At 35.0% G+C, this 20,860-nt stretch overlaps 1 long non-coding RNA gene and 2 other non-coding genes across 3 annotated transcripts; 2 read left to right on the forward strand and 1 right to left on the reverse strand.

The window, feature by feature from the left end:
- Positions 1-2,927: 2,927 nt before the first annotated feature.
- Positions 2,928-6,222, reverse strand: LOC128223748 (uncharacterized). The gene is made up of 5 exons (XR_008259342.1): positions 6,146-6,222; positions 5,354-5,518; positions 4,358-4,476; positions 3,956-4,031; positions 2,928-3,629 (listed from the first exon to the last, which is right to left on the reverse strand). It is a non-coding gene; the product is annotated as an uncharacterized LOC128223748 (long non-coding RNA).
- Positions 6,223-16,429: 10,207 nt separating this feature from the next.
- Trnas-uga (transfer RNA serine (anticodon UGA)) lies at positions 16,430-16,502 on the forward strand. The gene has a single exon. It is a non-coding gene; the product is annotated as a tRNA-Ser (tRNA).
- A 1,247-nt stretch (positions 16,503-17,749) lies between these two features.
- On the forward strand, positions 17,750-17,822 carry Trnas-uga (transfer RNA serine (anticodon UGA)). The gene has a single exon. It is a non-coding gene; the product is annotated as a tRNA-Ser (tRNA).
- Positions 17,823-20,860: the final 3,038 nt, after the last annotated feature.

Below are 20,860 nucleotides of genomic sequence, written 5' to 3' on the forward strand. Positions count from 1 at the left end.
ACAAATCCTTGTTTCAGGGACAACTTTGGGCTACGGGAAACATATCTCATCACTGGTGGGATTTTCCTGAATATAATACCATTGACATTGTTATGGAAGCCACCTATAACAACAAAATCGAGGCCGTCAGCTAATTTGAAAGATTTAACTGGTGTAGAAAATAAGGCTTATAAGGTCAGTAGCGGTGAACTTGATAATATACGAACGAACAAAGGCGACGTTATTGCTATTGAATTAAAAAAAGTAACATTTACTTCTGTAAAAAGCGAAAATAATACAGGCAAATGCGAAGAATATACGCTTTTCACAACAATGAAGAAACTTGTTACAGACAAAGCGTTTATGTGTTGTGCATTTGGACTTGCAGCAGCATACTCATGTAACACAGTGTTTTTGGTGTATGTGGTCGACGCACTTCAGGACTCGGGGCTATCTGAGACCAGTTCTACTCTAGGTCTACTTTTATTGAACCTGGCAGGCATTCTTGGACGTTTTCTTCCAGGCTCTTTGACACAAATTAAACATATAACTGTGTTGACAGTTCCAATAATTGCATGTATAATGATTATATTATCGCAGCTGGGATTAACAGTACTTAATAGTACTTATACACATTTCCTGTCGTGTATAATAGCGGGAACAGCAATTGGAATGTTTGTGTCTACTTTTGGTGTGGTTACTTTGAAACTGGTTGGTATTGAGCGACAATCAAATGCAATGGGACTATGTTTAAGTCTCTCGGGGATAACAAACGCCTTTTTGGGACCATTAGGAGGTATGTGCTATTATAGACCAGAGAGGGGTTTCTGATAAGCAATAAGACCGACTGTGAAATTGCTCCCCTTTTAATTCTACGTAAACGCAAAATGAAAAAAGCAATACTTAACAGTGTGTGTCTTTTACATTTTGGTTAACATTATATTATGTGAACATCTGATAATAATTAAAATACTATGTGTTTCCAGTCGGATTAGTTTCTTGTTAAGGTATTCTATGTAAAATAAAGTTCTGTGTCTGGTAATTCCATATTTTTTTAATAGCATTAGAAAGGCTAAAACGATGTCTATTTAACTATTGTTACAGTTGTGCTATACACATCATTATGTCGCTATTTTGGCCTAAAATATTGCCAACCCGTTCATTCACTTCAGTTCAGTTGAAACAAAGAACAACAAATGCAAATAGCCATAGTTTTATAATATTCTTTCGGTCATTTTTAATACTATAAATCAGTAATATATTTCGGTCATTGTATTTTTATACTAGAAATCAGTAAGCACTAGACATTCAATTGAAACCAATATTACCAAGCATCAAAATTGAACATTGCTGCCAATGGCTGGATATTACAAGAATATTTGAATATCTGCTATCATAAATGTAATCAAATTGGTTTTCAGGCTGGATCCGAGACAATTCAGGATCTTATACGATTCCCTTTCTACTTTCGGCCTCCATGGAAGTCCTGGCGATCATTCTACTGATTATGGCTCAGTTTTTCCGATCCAATGATCGAAATAAAAGGACAGTAAACAGAAAGAAGTTTGTGTTCTATAACACACGGATATGATATGCATTGTCACTAGTTTGACGTCCTTATTTGTGTTTTGAATAATCAAACGAACACTTAAACAAGGAAAATCTAACTAGCCAAACACTAACCAGACAAACTCGTGCAGCAAAGATATAAGTGATACGCAAACACATCATTTCATAACATTCATACATCGGTTATCACTTAATTTAATGTTAAACATACTTAACATGATACGTGTAATATCGTTTGAATGCCAATAAACGAGCTTGAATTAACTTCTTGTTCATTATTTAACTTCAGGACGGCGGAATGTGATTATTGTTAATACTTAGTCGGTCAAGAAATAACAACTGGACATTGATTGTCCGTTTACTAACAATTAATACATTACGTATTGTAACACGTACATATAATTTACATAGATTGTTTCTCAAAAAATAATGTTTTTCATAAAGTTGTGTTTTAAGTTATTGACATTTTTATGATACCAAGCAATTGCAGAAATAAAATCTGAACTAGTCAGTCAAATATTAAAAAAACAACACTGGATATGGAACATTTCGTAACAGAGAGCTTTAACACAATTTGAACGAAATGTTCGCTAAATCTGTTCTTATTTTGAATGAAGTACACAAGTCAAAATATTAAAATATAAAACTATCTTTACTAGTATCACATTCACTACAAAAGGAAAATAACAAGTATACATTGCTAATGTCCATAATGATAAAGAAACTTACAACAAAGGTCAAAGCAAAATTCAGTTGCTATGGTTACTTATGAAAATGCTATTACCAATCATTTTTGAAAGTCCGCATAATTTTTTTTTATTTATAAGTTATTGACATCTTTATGATACTAAGTATTTACAGAAATTAACTCTAAAGTTTCACGTTAAATTTCACAAAAGTTATAAAACATATGAAACATTATGAAACACAGGGATAAAAAACAATGTGAACAAAACTGTTCTTATTTTAAATATTATATATATGTCAAGATACCTGTTTAAATATATCACTTATCTTTACTAGTGTTACATAAACTTCAACATTAAAATAGCAAGTACACATTACTAATGTCTATAATGACATAGAAATTGGCCACAAAGGTCAAAGCAAAAATCGGTTGCTATGGTTACTAATGAAAATGCTATTTCCAATCATTTTCAAAGTCTGCCACAAATAATGTGTTCTCAATATACAATGCGTTTTAATTTATTGGCATGTAAATGATACCAAGTATCTTAGGTATAAAAACTAAAGTTTCTAGTCATTTTTGTACAAAGAAATCAAAAGATATGGATCATTCTGTTACACATTGGTAAGCCAGTTTGAAAACAATGTCCACTAAAAATGTTCTTATTTTAAATGCAGTGTCCATGCCGAAATACATAAACTAATTCATAGACACAAAGAGTACACATTGCTCATTATATGTACAAAATGACATAAAAGAACTACATAAAACAACAGCCTGTTGCTATGGTTACATGTGATAATGCCATTTTTTACTCATTTCTTTCATATTTGCCACAAACATTTGATCTACAATCGACATTTCACCAACAAATGAGTAAACTTCGACTTTACACAGAGTTTGTTTAGGGCATACTGCAGATCTTGATGACTCAGATCTAAAGAATGGACCAAAAGAATATTGAAGGTACAATTGACGTTCAGCATCTAGGCACGTTGCGTGCTTTATTTCAGCCAAAAAACCACATTCTTGACTCATCCTCAAAAGAATAACTTCAATTTCTGAGGAATCTACAAACTCTTTGCATACTAAACTCCTGGTTTATGTTTTGATACATAGAAATGGTGGTATTTGGTAATATTCTTTAGAGTTTTGAAATATGTATCTAGGAATGATATCCAACTGTGAACTGTGATTGGCTGTTGAGGGTCATAAACCAAGTGTGGGATGTTGTGGCCGGACTTTGAAGAGGTGAAAACAGTGTGGGCAATTTCTTGAAGATTCTCGGCATTACAACATCGCCACTGGACCTTCCAGTTGCCGAAGTGACAGTCAGGAGCAAATTTGGTGTGCCCAGCCAACATAGTGTTTAGTGTTACACTCTCATGCAATCCTGAAAATTGTTGGAAGATCTGTTTAGTGTAAATAAAACTTATCTATATTCACAAAAAATATAACTAAGCAAATGATTTTAACTAGGGTATAATAAAGTTTTCAAGACATATAAATCTTACAATAATGGAGTGTTAACATATGTTTATTTAGTTAACATATTCCTCATATCAAATTACTGCCAACTACACTTTAACTTCATCCAGTTCTGCATCCGTTAAAATTAAAGCACCAATCGCAGATATCAATGATGTGATTGATTTCAAAAGACAGTGCATTTGTCCTAAAAAATCAGACAAACAATTATTAACAGATAAGAAAACTTACCTGTCATTACAGGTCACATGGCATACCAAAGCACAGCATTGTTCTTGTTTTGGCCGACAGCATTATCGAAATAAACCTGGAAAATTTAATACATTTTTTTTTCTTTTTTAAGCTATATGCAGTACATGAAGAAAGCAATGTTATATTGATGGACACGTTTCATAAGCCATGGTTGAATCCAAATATCCAATCGTTATCAATCATCGAATGTGAAATGGAAAAAAAAATCTGAGTAAGAATGTGTTTCATGGTGTAAAATATGTTAAGTTTCATCATCTTTTATATTCACTATTGATTCTCATAATCTCTTCTCAGCAATAAGGATAAAGTTTGCATAAGCTGTTAGAACCTTTAATCCATTAAAATTCTATAGATAATTTTAATGGGTGAAGCATTAAATACCTCAGCATGTTTTTCACCGACACCATAGTGCTGAAAGTAGTGGTGGGCCAGGCTCACGACACTGTCACTTCCTTTCCCCGGCAATTCGGCCTCGTCCACCAGATAAAATGTCTACTTTCCTGTACAAATAAATGTTAACTATTGTTAAAGGGACTATACACCAGATTGGCACCAAAAACAGTTTTTTTTTCTGTAACAAATCTCAAGACAATTATTTAATAAAATGTTTTACTCTTTGATATCATAATTGTAAAAAAAATACCAAAATGTAAATGTTCGATCCGGATTCACCAAAATTGCAGTCCAATGTTGTATCTACTGTGCTACGAAGGCTTACTCTAAACCTTTGGAATATCTAAGCTATATACCTAACTTGGTAACATCAGGTGATAACATCGACAAGCCAATCACGCATACAAATGAATTCTACTAGGTATACATACCTAGTAATCTTTTTTAATGGTACAATACGAAAAAACTGCAAATATATAATTGTAAACTATGTGGTACTTCAGTTACATGTAGTTAGTTTCAATGCATTGTACTCATTGATACCAAGTTTATGTCAGTTTTCGACAATTTTCTTCTTTTTTTCCCGCTATTTCATCATATGGTGTATAGCCCCTTTAATTGATTTCAAAAATAATAATAAAATTGTACTGAAATAGTCAGCAAGAAGATAATGTAGACAACCCAAAATGACACTAACAGATAGCTGTATTACTTTTACAGATCTTTATTTCTAATTAAAATTCATTTTTAAAACCCAAGCTAAGATCAAGAGTGTTTAACTTGTTTACGTTGAATCTTTTAAAAGGATTTCTAAGTATAGCCAAGGTAAAAGTTTTTGAACAGGAATACAAAACTGACAACATAAAAAATCTAACCTAAAAAAATTAATTCTGACTTGGAAAGACAATTTTTACAGGTACATCATTATTGTATAAGATCTGTCTTATTCTGTTACTCCATGTTTAATTCAGAGTGACATCTTACCATAAAAACATAGCTGAACCTAAGGCACACATGCGAAACACATGACATTTCTGTGGGGTGGCGAAATATATCGGCCCAACTTGTTGGCATGATGTGGATAGTGGACTTGCTGGGCAAAATCCCATGAGTAGTGGTAGTGCACATCTTGGCTACATGGTTCAGCACCTTCAAAGACAATAATGATAGCAAATAAAAAATCAAATAGTATTTTACTTTATGAAAACAGGTGATCCGAACCGTTATTCAGTAACATTCAAATGATAGTAGTATGCACACTGCAGTTTGTTAACATTTTGAATCTCCTTGACATCTTCAGTTCTCAGAGTACCATCATAATTAGTTTACAAAGTAATAAATCATCGTTGAAATTAGTCTCAGAAACATCATGTCCACTATCAGACTCTTGTTCATTTCACAATCATTATTTATCAAACATAAAATTGACCTTTCATCTGAATCTTTTATATTTTGACTTTGAGAAGACTGCACAAATTCATTTATAATAAAGATTGTCAAGTTAAAGTTGTTCATTTGCAAAATCTGGATCATCATTTTGAATATATTCTTTTTCATAAGGTACCGTCGAGGCCTGTGACAACGTTTAACATTTAACCTTGGCGGTCATTATCGGTTGCTAACAACAAAACAATTCGCAGAATTCACTTCCGGATTTTGACAATTACTTTGATTGCCATGTGAAAGTACTGTCAAATTACTTATCAAGCTTGTAGATTGTGTTATACTGATTAAAAATAATCATTAATGATTAAATAACATTTTATTTGTACTTACCACTTGCAATTCCACAATTTAAACCAAGAAACGTTGAAGTTTAACACCGGATGTTCCTCGTGATAAACTGGGAAACGGTGTCTCGGTTACTACGTTATTTGTCAGAATGTAACAAATATCGGTTATAAACAACCATTTCATGATCAAGCATATTCTGATCAATGTTCTTTCGTTTCAAAAAAATAAAATAATACTGTTTTTATTTCAAAAACGCCTCACATCATCGACCAGAAATGTTTGCACCTTACCGTCATACAAACGTAGTTACCAAAGTCCAAAAGCCGAACAGCTGACCAACTCTTTCGGTAAATTAAACACACGTTAAAAGGTTATGATCAACTAAACGTCAATAAATAGTGTTGCAGAGGGTTTATTGCTGAAATTGACGTGTTTTTTTTATGTTGACAACAAATAACTAAGTTTTAAGCTCGAAAATACCATGAAAAATCAAGGGGAAAAGAGTGCGCGATTTGATTCTCGCTTTTTCTCGTTATTCACGTTAGCGCCACAATGATCAAAATCGCGTTCCCATCCACATATAACCTTTTGCTATGATGCCCGTTTTATTCTACAGCTCATGGAATACACCGAATAAGTATGGTGGGTGGGGTGGGTTTTGAGTGGGTTTTGAGTTGTGAGTGAGTGAGTGGATGGGCCAGTGTGTCGAAAAGTTGGATGAGTGGGAGTGAGCGAGCGAGTGCCATGTTATCAGTCATATGTTGTTGTTTTTTTTATCTTATTATCACATAAAGGGAATCATCGTTCAAACCGTTCAGCACTATCAGTGCTTTGATTATACATACAATTACTTCATGACAAACTCAATGCGAACATACTGAAATTGGGCAGTACAAGAAACATCTGGGAATGCACACAGGGCATGTTCTAAAACCTGGCCTGGAATGTTATACATAATGAGAGTTCAAGCCCTGAATATACGCAAACACAATGATAGACCTTTATTTGAAAATTAATCTACATGTTCAATATAATATCTTTTTTGAGATTCATCTAGATAAACAATGTAGTTTATTTGAATGCATATTTAATTAATTTTCTTATACATTTTTTTTTTTCAATTAAACTATGCATGTAGTTTTGAAAAACATGGTTGTTCAGCTATATATGAACTGTAAGATGGAATGTATACACCTTAAATAATAACAAACAAAAAAATCATCACAAATAAAATGTATAATTTGTTTATGTATGTGAAAAATAAATTATTATATATATATATATATGTATGGAAAACTTGAATTTGAACACATGTATTATAAGATTTGATTTGTAAACCAAGATCTATGCACTTATTTCTTTTAATCCGCTAAGTGTTTTAAATACAGTGCATTCCCATGCAGTCAATTAAACTAATGTTTTATCTAAATAAAACTCAGAAAAAAATCATAACATTAACATGCAGCTTTATTCCTAAATAAAGGTTTATCATTGTTTTCCTGTATATTTAGTGTTAATACTCTCAATGTGATCACATATGGACTGGCCTGGCCTGGCCCGGCCTGGCCCGACCCAAAATGCTGAGTCAGCAGGTCAGGTCGGGCCAGGCCAGGCACGGCCAGCTTTTAGAGCATGCCCTGTGGCATCTCTTCAAGTCTAACCAAAAGATAATATCTAACATTGCAGTAATACCTGATCATTCAAACCCCAATTTTTTCAGGATTTCACAGATTTCTTAATTGGAAATAAATAGTCTCTAGAGAAAATTAAAACAGTTTATGACCAAGAGCAAATCACCGAAAGCTAAACACAGGTCAATGGTGTAAATTAAAAGTTAATCTCCAGGAGAACCAATGTCGGTCAATGAAGAGAAGTAGCATTCAATACACAGATTATCTATACTTTCATAATTTCCAACAAAGACTTTTGTCAGTCATTCTAATTACAATTGCGTGTTTTGACATTAATGATAAGATTTTGACTTCTTCCTCTTCTTAATTATTATCAGTTAATTATCTCAGATCATAACCAGAAACTTTACTTTGAGAATTTGACACTTCTCAATTATCTCGGATTTAATCTAATTGTAAATTTTACTTTTTGACATTAACTTTTTTGAGTGACATTTCCTAAAATCTTCATTATCTTTTTATCACCTAATTTTTATTGGTAACTTCTACTCTTCAAGTTAGTACATAAATCTGTATATATATATATATATATATATATATATATATATATATATATATATATATATATATATATATATATATATATATATATATATATATATATATATATATATATATATATATATATATATATATACAGAGAGACAGAGAGAGATATAGAGAGAAAATTACCAGGAACTTTGTACTTCTTCTTTTACTAAGGAAATATCTTTGAACTACTTTTATTGTGACTGTATAATAAATTCACCTACTTTCATAACTTAATATATCACATGTACTATTGGATGTTTCTTGTTGAATAAGTCTTTGGATTTATCATTGTTAACTATTTAACTTAAATGAGGAATTAATAAAGGACCAACTTTTAAACATCTTAAATGGACTTGAGTTGTTAATCTAATTCAAAGTTTAAACGTGATTTGAAATAGAACGGCGACTCGCAGTTGTGCTAGCTAATTACCCAAATGAATGGCCACCGGTCACCACCGCTACTATACAGGAGTATATATTTTGGCACTTTCCCACGGGGTGCACGGTCCCATATCAATAAAGAAATCTGCCTTGGACAGTCCTGAGGCTCAATTAATATGTTTGGTGTTCAAAATTTAAGAAACATTAAAAACATACTGTTTTTTTTTACTAGTGATACAGTCGAAACCCGTTGGCTCGAACTAGCTTGGCTCGAATTCCTTGTTGGAATGAAATTGATTTATAGGACCGATTTCTTTATACTGAAGGTTAACGCTCCCGCTTGGCTCGAATTTTCCGACGCTCGAATTATTTTGCCGGTCCCTGGGAGTTCGAGCCAACGGGGTTTGACTGTATATGATGTAAATATATGTTTTCTATCTTAGACTAATCATAGTATTTACCCGTATCTCTAAGTTTTTATTTTTTTCATTTATCAATTTATTGAACGTTTTGTGATCTGCACGTTGAAAAGTTACAACTTTTACAGAAACAGTACACAAATAATGACTCAACAGTGAGTACCTGACACTTATATAATATATCTATAGTTCTTCACCATCAAGAGTTATCATTAATGTTTAAATACTCATGCCTGGTTTTGGACAGAGTAATAGCCAAATATTAAAACACCAAACGAATGAATGGCCAATGCTTTCTTGACGAATGATTTTAATTCAACACTGTTTAAAGATTTATATCGATTTTCAGTGAGTGGTGAATATGATTTAGTTGAAAAACACACGTTAATTCCAATTAATATTCGTTTACATTAAATAAAAATCAACACGTAATAAAACACAAATTCTGGCTAGCCTCAGCAATTCTTACTTTTAAATATGACGGCAACCTATTAAATAAAAGATTTACATTGAACTGCCATGGATTAAAAGTGTTTGCTCAAAATTTAAAATGTTTACTTTTTTGTTATTACATTTAGCTTAATGGTCTTATGTCATTGGTAATTATTAAACATTGAACAATAAGATAAATATGAAGGAAAATATTTTCAACATCAATATCAATAGAATGGACTCAAACTGAAACATATTTCGAAAGTTATCAACGTTTGAAATATATTTGCGAATGTAAATAAATACAATGTATGTTTATATGTGTCTAAGATTCAAACAGTTCATAAATGTCATAAAATTATTCTTTGTACATTTTTCATTTTTTGACAGATTAGCAAATGTCTTTTAGGTGACGTCAAAAACAAATTACTAGTATTTATTTTCAAGGCTATCACAAAGAGATGAAATAAATATTATTAGTATAAAAAAAATCACGTTACATTCTGATCATCAAACTGTTGGTTTTTGTTTAAATCAAAATTTCTGGAAACGGGATATGACATAAGTGTTCTTTAATCAAATAATACATAATTTTAGTTAATTTAAAATAGTATTTAACACAGTTCGAAATATTCAAAAAGTTATTCAATCCGGGACTGCAGGTACACATTTTAAAATAAGCTAATATTGATGCGGTCATGAATCAAATGTTTTATAATATTATCACTTAAATAAATGCTTCGGTTCTTTGTGTATTTTAAGTTGATCGGTCCGTAAATCACTTTACTTGAATAAAAAATAAAATTATGACGTCAGTGGTCCATATCATTTTTGGCTGGTCCGGACATCGCCCAAAATATAAAAAGGACCGCTGACGTCATACTATATGGACTGCTGACGTAAAAAACCGGTGAGGACTGCTTCCGATTTTTAAACAGGCAAACACAATTCACTCACTCACTCACTCACTCACTCACTCACTCACTCACTCACTCACTCACTCACTCACTCACTCACTCACTCACTCACTCACTCACTCACTCACTCACTCACTCACTCACTCACTCACTCACTCACTCACTCACTCACTCACTCACTCACTCACTCACTCACTCACTCACTCACTCACTCACTCACTCACTCACTCACTCACTCACTCACTCACTCACTCAGTCAACCCACCCACCCACCGCATATATTCCTACGCCAAAGCAAACAAGTCATTTTTTTTTCTTCAGGCAAAACCTTTAAGTCCTTTAACGTTTTCCGCTGTTTCTTGTGTAGCGTAAACGGTTTTCGCCCAAGCGTCCTAACAATACCGCTTACCCACCCTAACGCAAATTAGTGATACGCAATACAACGCCGTAACCATGCGAAACGCTATGTTCTTGGCAGTTTGCCACATTAGCTATAATACCAAAATAATGCGACGTCTACACAACAGAATACGATAAATTTATTTGTTTGCACCAGCGACATAACTGTTGGTTCGCTTTGCAGTACAGTGATCACTGCGAATGTAAATCACGTGATAACGTGATCATGATCATATGTCTTCATTTAAACAAACACTATTCTTAATTATTTCAATTAAATGCAAAATTGTAGCTTAAAAAACAACTGAATTTAATGGGACTAAATAAGTCATTGCATTAATGTGTTTACTTGTTTGTCAAAAGAGCTAATAATTTATATATGTCGGCAGGGTTATACTCTTCACGACTAAGGAGTTCACTGCTTAAAGGCCCAGTTTAAGTATTTTTGGCATGCTTATTCTCTGATATGCATCCCTTGTTTATTGCACTGGTCTCACAGCAGTTGTCAATTTTCTGTGTATTTGTTTATTGGCTTAGGCCATTTAGAGTTGACAAATTTAGAGCGGATAATCTCATTGTCTCACCAATACATCTCCAATTTTACATGTTTATGCAAAGCTAAAAGAATGTATGTACTAATTAGAAATAATAAACAACTCAGAGCCTACTAAATACATGGTCACTTTTGTAATATCCAAACTATAAAGCATCATGTATAATCATATTAATAGGCTATTATATATGGCATTACTCTTCTTCTAATTCTAAAGCATTCACTTTGTTATAATAATTGTACCATAATTTGATAAAGTAAACCAACACACTAGTATATGATCATTTGTTCATGTCTATAATAAAACTTTTAAAACTGCACAGACAACGGTGGGGTCATTTAAAGAAGGCTTACACAAAGCCTTTTAGACAATACATGAACACGTCACATTTATGCCACATAAAACACTCAATCATCTTTAATAATTCATCTCATTAATTTATTGCTAATTCGTTTTTACTATTGGTTAGGATATTCTGGGTCATTCTGTATGGAGACAAACGATTGTGTCGACGAGGGCAACCTGGTTTGCGTGAAAAATATGTGAATATGGCTTGAACCGCAACGGAACAGACTGTGCGGGTAACCTAGGAATTTCTGTTTTATACATTTTATTGTGCATTATTAGGTGAAATTTAATTGATATGTCACAGTTTGAATAGAAACATCACTGGATAGAAATGAAGTGCACTGAAGGTTTTCACGATTATCTAATTATAATATGCAAGTATCATTTGATACAAAGTACCACTTGAACTTGCTTGCTTCATATTTCTTTTACAAATTTAGGAGTTTTCTTAATCACTGGTTCGTCACGATACGCGGGAACTGTTGTTGGAGATACTGGAATCTTTTGTGCTCTTGGTTTTAGAAAGGAAGCGGCCAACGTAACCTGCACTAGTCTTGGATTAGGGTGAGCAATATGAAGATAAGTAAATGACCTAAATGACTTATTTCTATGTTATCTATGAAAGGCTTATAACACACCAGTTTGTCCAATCCGTAAACTCAAGTTATACTTCATTCCATATAATCGTTCGTTTTTGCTGGAATATATACGTATTTAAATTCATATAGGATCGCGCAAACGCCATAACGTACGCTAAGACATTTCTGAAACAGAGATAGACGGTTGTCAGCGAGACAATATTGTTGGCATTGCATGCAAATGTAAACCCATAAACTTTCCCAATATGTTCCAGTTAAACTTGTTCAAAATTAAGAAAATGGTACAATTGTACAATGGTACAACTTCACAGGACAAAACGATAAGGCACAATGCTAAGGCCTCACAATAAGTAAAGACAAAGTGCTGGGGCCCACAGCTACTAAAAGCAAAAATTCTTAGGCCTTAATGCCCCAAAAGGTGGCAATTAACTGAGGCATATCAGGAAAGAGAACTTAAAAAAAAACTTAGGAAGGAGACATTGATTTCGAATGGCTAGTTGATTATTGCCTTTGTACAATATTTAGTTTGAAACACCGTTAATCTGATCTTTACTGCTTACTTACTTACTTACTTATTTAAGGAGTACGCTCTGACTGCTCCATTGAGAAACTATTTTATGCCTAGAGACACAATATGATTATAATACCAATTGAAGATATTTGAGTTTCAATTGCTTGCTCTGTAATTATATGGTAAAAACTGGACTGGACGACCAATGCTTTGCACGCAAATTCATTGCAGTTGGTATTTTTACTCATTGTTTAAACAAGCTCGGACGTGAAATGACCTTCTTTTCTAAACTAGTATGGTGTAATTTGTGCATATACTGTTTTGTAGACAATACCCTTTCAAATGAAACAGGAACTATAATGAGTCACTTTGCATATCGGACACCTTATACTATCTGAACAACGTAGAATGTTGAAAATTCCTTCATAAAAGTTTTGAATCTACAAATAATTGTGATCTTATCACTAAAAGCAAAATGCTTAGGCCTTACTGTCAAATTATTGGGGACATTTTCATTGATAATATTTTGTTTATAAAATTCTTGTAATGAAATGTGACATCGCACATATGTTTGCAAGTAGTGCAACAAAGCTCAAGAATTGTATGGATTATTTGATTTTGTTCATATTGCAAACTTTTGGTTTAACTAATTCAACTGACAGCTGGATCTATCATATTGAACTTCGACTCTAATGCAAAAGAAGGAGAGTTCCAATTTTTCTCAATTTCATAAAAATGAGTCAACTCAGGTTTTTGTCTACTCCCTAATATAGTATGTATATAAAAGAAGAGAGCTACAGTACGACACAAACTTTCACCTCTGGGAATTCGTGCGGTCGCCGTTTACCCTACACTAACGCTCAGTCTGTTTCTGCGGGATTTTGCCGCGGTCATCCTGTGCCTAAGCAGCTTGCAAACACGATACAATGCAAACTATTCTTAGATAACTTATAAAGAACGCTATACGGAGTACATATTTAAAATGTTATTGGTCGTTTTGGGTTTGTGGGATTAAATTTCGAGCAAGAGTACCTGCACATGGGCATATATTTTTTTCAGTGGATTGTAACGGAACTGAGACAGACATTTCACAATGTCAGTGGACAAAGAAAAATAATGACAGAGAATATCAAACGCTACACCTTTCCTGTTTGGGTATGAATTATTTCATATATTGGAAAGCTTTTGTGTATCAATATCTCTATTATGTTTATTTTCAGATGTTATTTAACATTTAACGTGGTAAGTAGTTTACATATAATTTTTGAATTGCTAACGTAATGGCTAGAACTGTAGGCGTCACAGAAAGTCCGTCGCCGCTTAGAGAAGGGGCAACAAAGAATGTTGACAATATGCCCTATGCATTACTAAAAACCAGCATTTAATAGGAAACATGAAATTGCTTAAGAATAAATCAACCTTATGTTAGCGTGTCTGTTATTCATAATTTAAACGTCGATATAGATTTACAATGATGTGGTTATAGGCGGTCGTCGATTAAAATGTTGTCATTCGATACGATAAAATGCTTTTTAAAATGTACCTCTTTTGCCATTTAAGACTATGAAATAAAGAATGTCCGCCTTATTGGTCAGTCTGATGACGTCGGGCTAGATGAAGTCTTTGTAAACAGCACAACTGGCAGACAGTTTGTAAGGCTGACTTTACTAATAACTCTGCAAAACTAATATGCCAAGAGCATGGATTCAGGTAAAATGTTCAAACAATCTGATATGCCAGAGCTTGGATTCAGGTAAATTGTTCAACCAATCTGATATACCAAGAGCATGGATTCAGGTAAAACGTTCAACCAATCTGATATGCCAAGAGCTTGGATTCAGGTAAAATGTTCAACCAATCTTTTTGTACTCTAGCTGGTCATGTTATCCGTGTTATCCATGCATGAAGCTATCTACTGTACACTATTAAATAGTTTTCTCTTGTTTAAATCTTATGAACTTAGACAAAAGCATTATACTTTATAACGTAATTATCTGTGCCGACTACCGATTGGTATACATTTCGGACATATAAATATAGATTTTCGCAATCCGAGTTTTAATGACCTGATAAGGGCTTTATTTCTTCAAGTCGCATATCCTTTTGCTAAGCGTTGCTTTGTAAAACATGACACCTGTATATGTTTTCAGCAATTCAAAATGGTATACAACTATACTTTCAGTCGAACAGTGATACTAAAGTCGGGTCATTGATTTGCGACCAAAATTATATATTATTACGAGATTGTGAATTTATACCATTTGTATATTATACTTATGGATCTGGTGATTGCTCTGGCAACGGGGTATCTATCGCATGTTCGAAAGGTTTGTATCAGTGGCATCTGCACTATAAGTAACATTTTTGGGATATGCTCTTCGAATAAGCATTTGCTGTTGTTGTATTGAAACGTATAATAGCTACCAAAATATAAAATACTGCTATACGTCCGAGTAGTAGTTGATCTTACCTTGAAGTACTTTTTAAATATGTCAGGAAGTAAACATGTTTACTTTCCAGCAAGGATAACGTTGCTTACTTGAACTAGGACATGTATCTTTATTCATAATGTTTGCAGATCAGCCAACCAGCACCGTTTCGACAGTAACACAAACTAACAATGAAGGCCTGGATATGTATCTAGTTGTGATTTTGATGTCCGTCATTTTGGGTATTGTGCTATGTCTTCTTGTTGGAGGACTGTTCTATTGCAAGCTGACAGGTATGTATCATTGGTGAAAATATCGGTCAGCTGATGAAATTATGTTTTAATATGAATTTGTAATTGTATTCAAACATATGTGTAGTACGAAGGTATTCCGGACCGTGTTAACCACTTTCCTTAAAAAAAATAAAAAACACTTAGTAAAAGCAATCGCATTCAACACGGTATGTTGTTTTGTATCTATTTTCACAAATAAGTTAAAGAATACGCTACTCCGTATGGACCGTAATATTTTATTCAATACAAATTTAAAAAAAATACTTTTCCAAGAAGGTAGACTTTGTTTTTCAAATAGAAACCAAAAGGCCAACGAGGAAAGGTATGATAACAATTCATTTATATTGATGTTTAGGGGATAATATACAAGTAAACACTCATCATTGACATGGTACATTACTAACATTTATGTATTGAGCAAATAAGCACAGTTAAAATGCCTTACGCAAATGCATTGGCTCCAAATTCAGTTACGTCTTGTGTATGGGATTGTGCGTCTAAACAGAGTTTATATTTGAATGTTCGACTTCAGGTCTTGTCTGGGTAGGTTTCATTGAGTCTCAACACTAAAAACTGTCATAATCGATGTTATTGTGATATTGTGAGTAGACACTAGCAAAACGTTGAAGGTGGCAATTGCTTAGTATGACATACACGAGCTCTATGGTGGTTTGTCAAAAGATAAGATAGCATATTGACGCCGTTTCAAAATATTTAAAAAATAATGATTCCGAATATCAAGACCCGAATCAATTCGTAAGTGTATACTTTCCCTGTGTCACGGTACCGATACCTACACATGTGGTGAGGAGGTGTGTAAGCGGTCCGGTAGCTCAGTCGGTAGAGCACTCGCCCTGATAGCGAGGGGTCCCGGGTTCGAGCCCCGGTCTGGCTGCACACTTTTCTCACCCTGTGACATTTGGCACATGTTATAGGTCTTCCGGGACGAGACCGGGAACCAGTGGTCAACAGTGAATGGTTGTAAACATCCGGTTTTAAATTGACAGACGATTTTGGTGACATTTCGTCTTATTTATATTTCATTTGACACTTATATAATAAGTGCGTGGTTGTGTTTGATAGATAAACGTGTCTTGTGAGAATATTGACACTATTTAGTGCATTATTTCATTGGAAGTGAAACTTAGACTATTTAAATAGCAGTTTCCTTGATTTGACAGCTGATTAAATCAACATAAGCATTTCATCGGTGACATTCTACATTAATCAACATTACGCATTGGGACTTCAGACTTCATACTACATGGACAATTTATTTAGTGTTTTGAATATTTAATTAATTACTTTTGATTTTTTGATTGATTGCTTTATGAATTTATTTTTCAATTGTTTAAATTTTTGATGTATTGTTTCAGATAGTATTTTGAGTGAACATACCTGGGCACAGCACAGCATGCAGCTCTTACACATCCTGTTGCAGTTGTAGCATAACAAAGGTGTTGGTGAGCAATTAACATCGCATTTCATTCATTTACTTAACAACTTATTGGTAATATAAAGGCATTTGATTGACTTGAATAAATCCATTCTTCTCTTTCTTTCTACAAGTCCCTTGTGTCTGTTTTTCACTTTGTCTTTGAGTCCACCGGTATATTATACCCCTATTATACCCCTGTGTTATTTATATATTTTGTAAAAAAAAAAAAAAAAAAGCATAAATCTTGGTCAGATTTACTAGGTTCTTTTTGTCTTACTTCATACAGATAGACACATAGTTGTTTAGCTTTTAGCAAAGTTTAGTGTTTACACTGTGTACGTAGAGGAGAGATTGCAGTTGAACATAGTAGCAGTAATGTATGTAGTATGTAGGTCTCTTTAGTAGTCATTTTTATTGCCATATTTTTCTAGGTAATGAATTTTGCGTTCGCACCGACAATAACCCCTTGACCTATGCGTTCAAATCAGCGAAACTTGACGCTTTGTCACACAGATGGTTAGCAGCGTTGTCAGCCTTCAATTTCAATATTGTCTACCGTTCAGGAAAAGAGAATATAGATGCAGATATTCTTTCCCGTCTTCCTGGTGTTTCGCGGAGTGAGGAGAACGTTATGTTTCCGGACGTCATCAAAGCTTTGTGTCACGGTACCGATACCTACACATGTGGTGAGGAGGTGTGTAAGCGGTCCGGTAGCTCAGTCGGTAGAGCACTCGCCCTGATAGCGAGGGGTCCCGGGTTCGAGCCCCGGTCTGGCTGCACACTTTTCTCACCCTGTGACATTTGGCGCCCAACGAGGGACCGTGGCAGCACTGTTTGGCAGCATAATGCGCTCTCAGTGTTAATTATGTGCATTCCTTAGCACTGGTGTTCCTCAAATTCGAGGACGGATTTCCAGTTTGCGTGGAAGTATTTGATTACCATCTAGTGAGAGTTTGTCCTATTATTGAGTGTTTGTCCTTCTCACAAACGGCAGCTCAGACACCAAGGGACGAGGTTGATCTTGACACTCCATTAGCTGATATTGATTGGAAGGTTGAACAGGCTCGGGATAGAGCTATCAGTAGGGTGGCAGAGATTTTGAAGTCAAGTTCTAGACTGACTCGGCGCCAGATGTGCTTAGAAGATGAGTCAGTCAGGAAGTTGCTGAGGGAGCGGAACATGTTATTCTTTCGGGATGGTTTGTTGTACCGTCATGATATGTCAAATGGTCATCCTGTAGACCAGTTGGTTGTTCCAGACGTATTTTACGATATTATATTTGCGGGTCTACATGATGAGGCAGGTCACCAGGGCAGAGAACGTACACTTTCTTTGATAAAATCTCGATTCTTTTGGCCAGGTCTCGACTCGTTTGTTGAAACACGTATCAGGCTTTGTGAAAGGTGCATTTGTCGTAAGACAAGAGAAAAGGTATCTGCAGAATTGGTTTCCATCGAAACAACGTACCCTCTCGAACTTGTATGCATTGACTTTCTTACCTTTGATATGTCCAAAGGAGGATTTGAGAAAGTGTTGGTCATCACAGACCATTTCACTCGGTATGCACAGGCCATACCAATGAGAAATGAAACAGCTCGGTCCACTGCCAAAGCGCTATTTGAGCAGTTCATTGTACATTACGGGTTCCCAAGTCGTCTACATAGTGACCAGGGACGCAACTTTGAGAGTGCTATTATAAGGGAACTTTGCGACATTGCAAAGCTCGAGAAAAGTCGTACGACCCCGTATCACCCGCAATGCAACGGCATGGCCGAACGTTTCAATCAAACACTTATGAACATGATTGGGACACTCGATGATGAGAGAAAACAGAACTGGAAAGCCCACTTACCAACATTGGTACACGCTTACAATGCTACTCGGCATGAGAGTACCGGCATGACGCCATACTTTTTGATGTTCGGGAGACATCCGAGACTAGCTATAGATGCGCTCTTGGGCATTGAGCCAGATTTTTCTTCTTCAGATAGGTCAACTTTTATTCAGGGTATTCAGGAGCGTCTTGGGTTTGCCTACAAAGCTGCGACTCGCGAGGCTCGACGCCAAGCACGTCGTCACAAGAGACGTTACGATACAAGAGTACGGGAAGCGAAAGTAGCGGTTGGCGATAAGGTTCTTGTCAAGATGGTTGGTATCAGGGGTCGCCACAAGCTTGCGGATCGGTGGTGCAGGGACGTGTATGTCGTCATCAGTCAGCCGAATCCTGATATCCCCGTCTTTCGAGTGAGGAAAGAGTTTGCTAGAGGTCCAGTGCGAACCCTTCACAGGAACCTTATCCTGCCTTTGTCTGGCATTCCACTTCTTGCACCTCTTAGTTCCCCTGATTCAAGGGATCTGTCTGGCATCGATGTAACCGACGATACAGATTGTTCTGGCAATATAAGTGAGGCTCAGCAAGCGTTACCGTAGAGTTCATTGTCACCTACTGCAGCTGTAGCTAATACTGCCGTTCTATGCGACAACTTACCGGATATGACACATGCGGATGTATTACCTAGTTTGTCAACGCCATCGCCAAGGTATGTGATACCACAGCGGAGGACGAGACGCATCACTCAGCGCCCTGCTTGGATGCAGAGTGACACGTGGGTCACATAGTCACCATTTACCGTTACACCAACAATGAAATAAAATAGTGACATAAAAGGATTCACATCATTTACAATAAGAGTGTTTTTTTTGTGCGGATTGAGATTTTTTTTAATACACTTGAAGAAATTTTGGTAAAATCTTCTGACAAGATTTTCCGTGATATGTTTTTATACAACTTTTGTGCCAGTTGTATAATATATGATGATTACATTATGTGCATCATTCTGTTTAAGACATTGAGCATGTCTTAATTCAGACTACGCCATAAAGGCAGGGTCTGGTATTGCATGGAAATAGGCCTATTTCAGTTTTTTTTTTTTTGTATGATTATTTAGTTTGTATGTATATGTGTAGCTAGTGTTTAACAGTGCACTTAAGTATAGAATGTAGTAGTAGTTACTGTATGGAATGTTAAGGTATTCATTTAGCTTGCAGTTGCTAATTACGGTAAACCTAAGTAGACAAGCTTGTGCTCTGACAGCATTTGTTTTCATGTTAGTAACTATGGACAGTAAACTATGTACTGAATTTGATATGTCGGGACGCCATTTACCCGAAGGGGGAGGGTGTCGCGGGGTCAATTTGCCCTGCTCTATATGTTTGTGTTAGTGTCATATGTCTACATGTATGTTTATCCAGTACACGTACTTTCCAAGTCCATCTTTCTTGTGATAATCCATTTTCCTATTCTTCCATTCCTTTCAGTCATTCCTATCATTCACTAATTCATATACTAATTTCACTTTCATTTTCGCTTTCACTTTCTATATTTATTAAAGTAGTTCGCCTCGTGCACAGCTGGTGGCGGTATTTTCCTCGTGCACAGCGCACTCATATTTTGTCGATGGAGACGTAAACATCATTGGATAAATTTGGAAACTTTATTGTTTCATTTCTTTATAAAAGTGTATTTGGATAATTCCAGTCGCCCCGAGAGACGAACCATTTTCATTCGCGACACCTGGTCATATGAGCACCAGAAATGGTTAATATTTATCTCATCTTCATCATCATCATCATCATCAACATCATTATCATCAATATTATCATGTATCGCTTGATTCGAACCAGGGTGTTTATTTACCAACGCTCTGAGACTAAGTTTGAGATCTAGGACTCGAATGCAACCATCTTCATTTTCTTCTTAATCGGTGATAACAAAAGTGCTGTAAAGGTCAAATATATCATGCTTTTCTATTTTC

This window comes from Mya arenaria, chromosome 17, assembly GCF_026914265.1.
Source record: "Mya arenaria isolate MELC-2E11 chromosome 17, ASM2691426v1".
Classification (NCBI taxonomy): Eukaryota; Metazoa; Mollusca; class Bivalvia; order Myida; family Myidae; genus Mya; species Mya arenaria.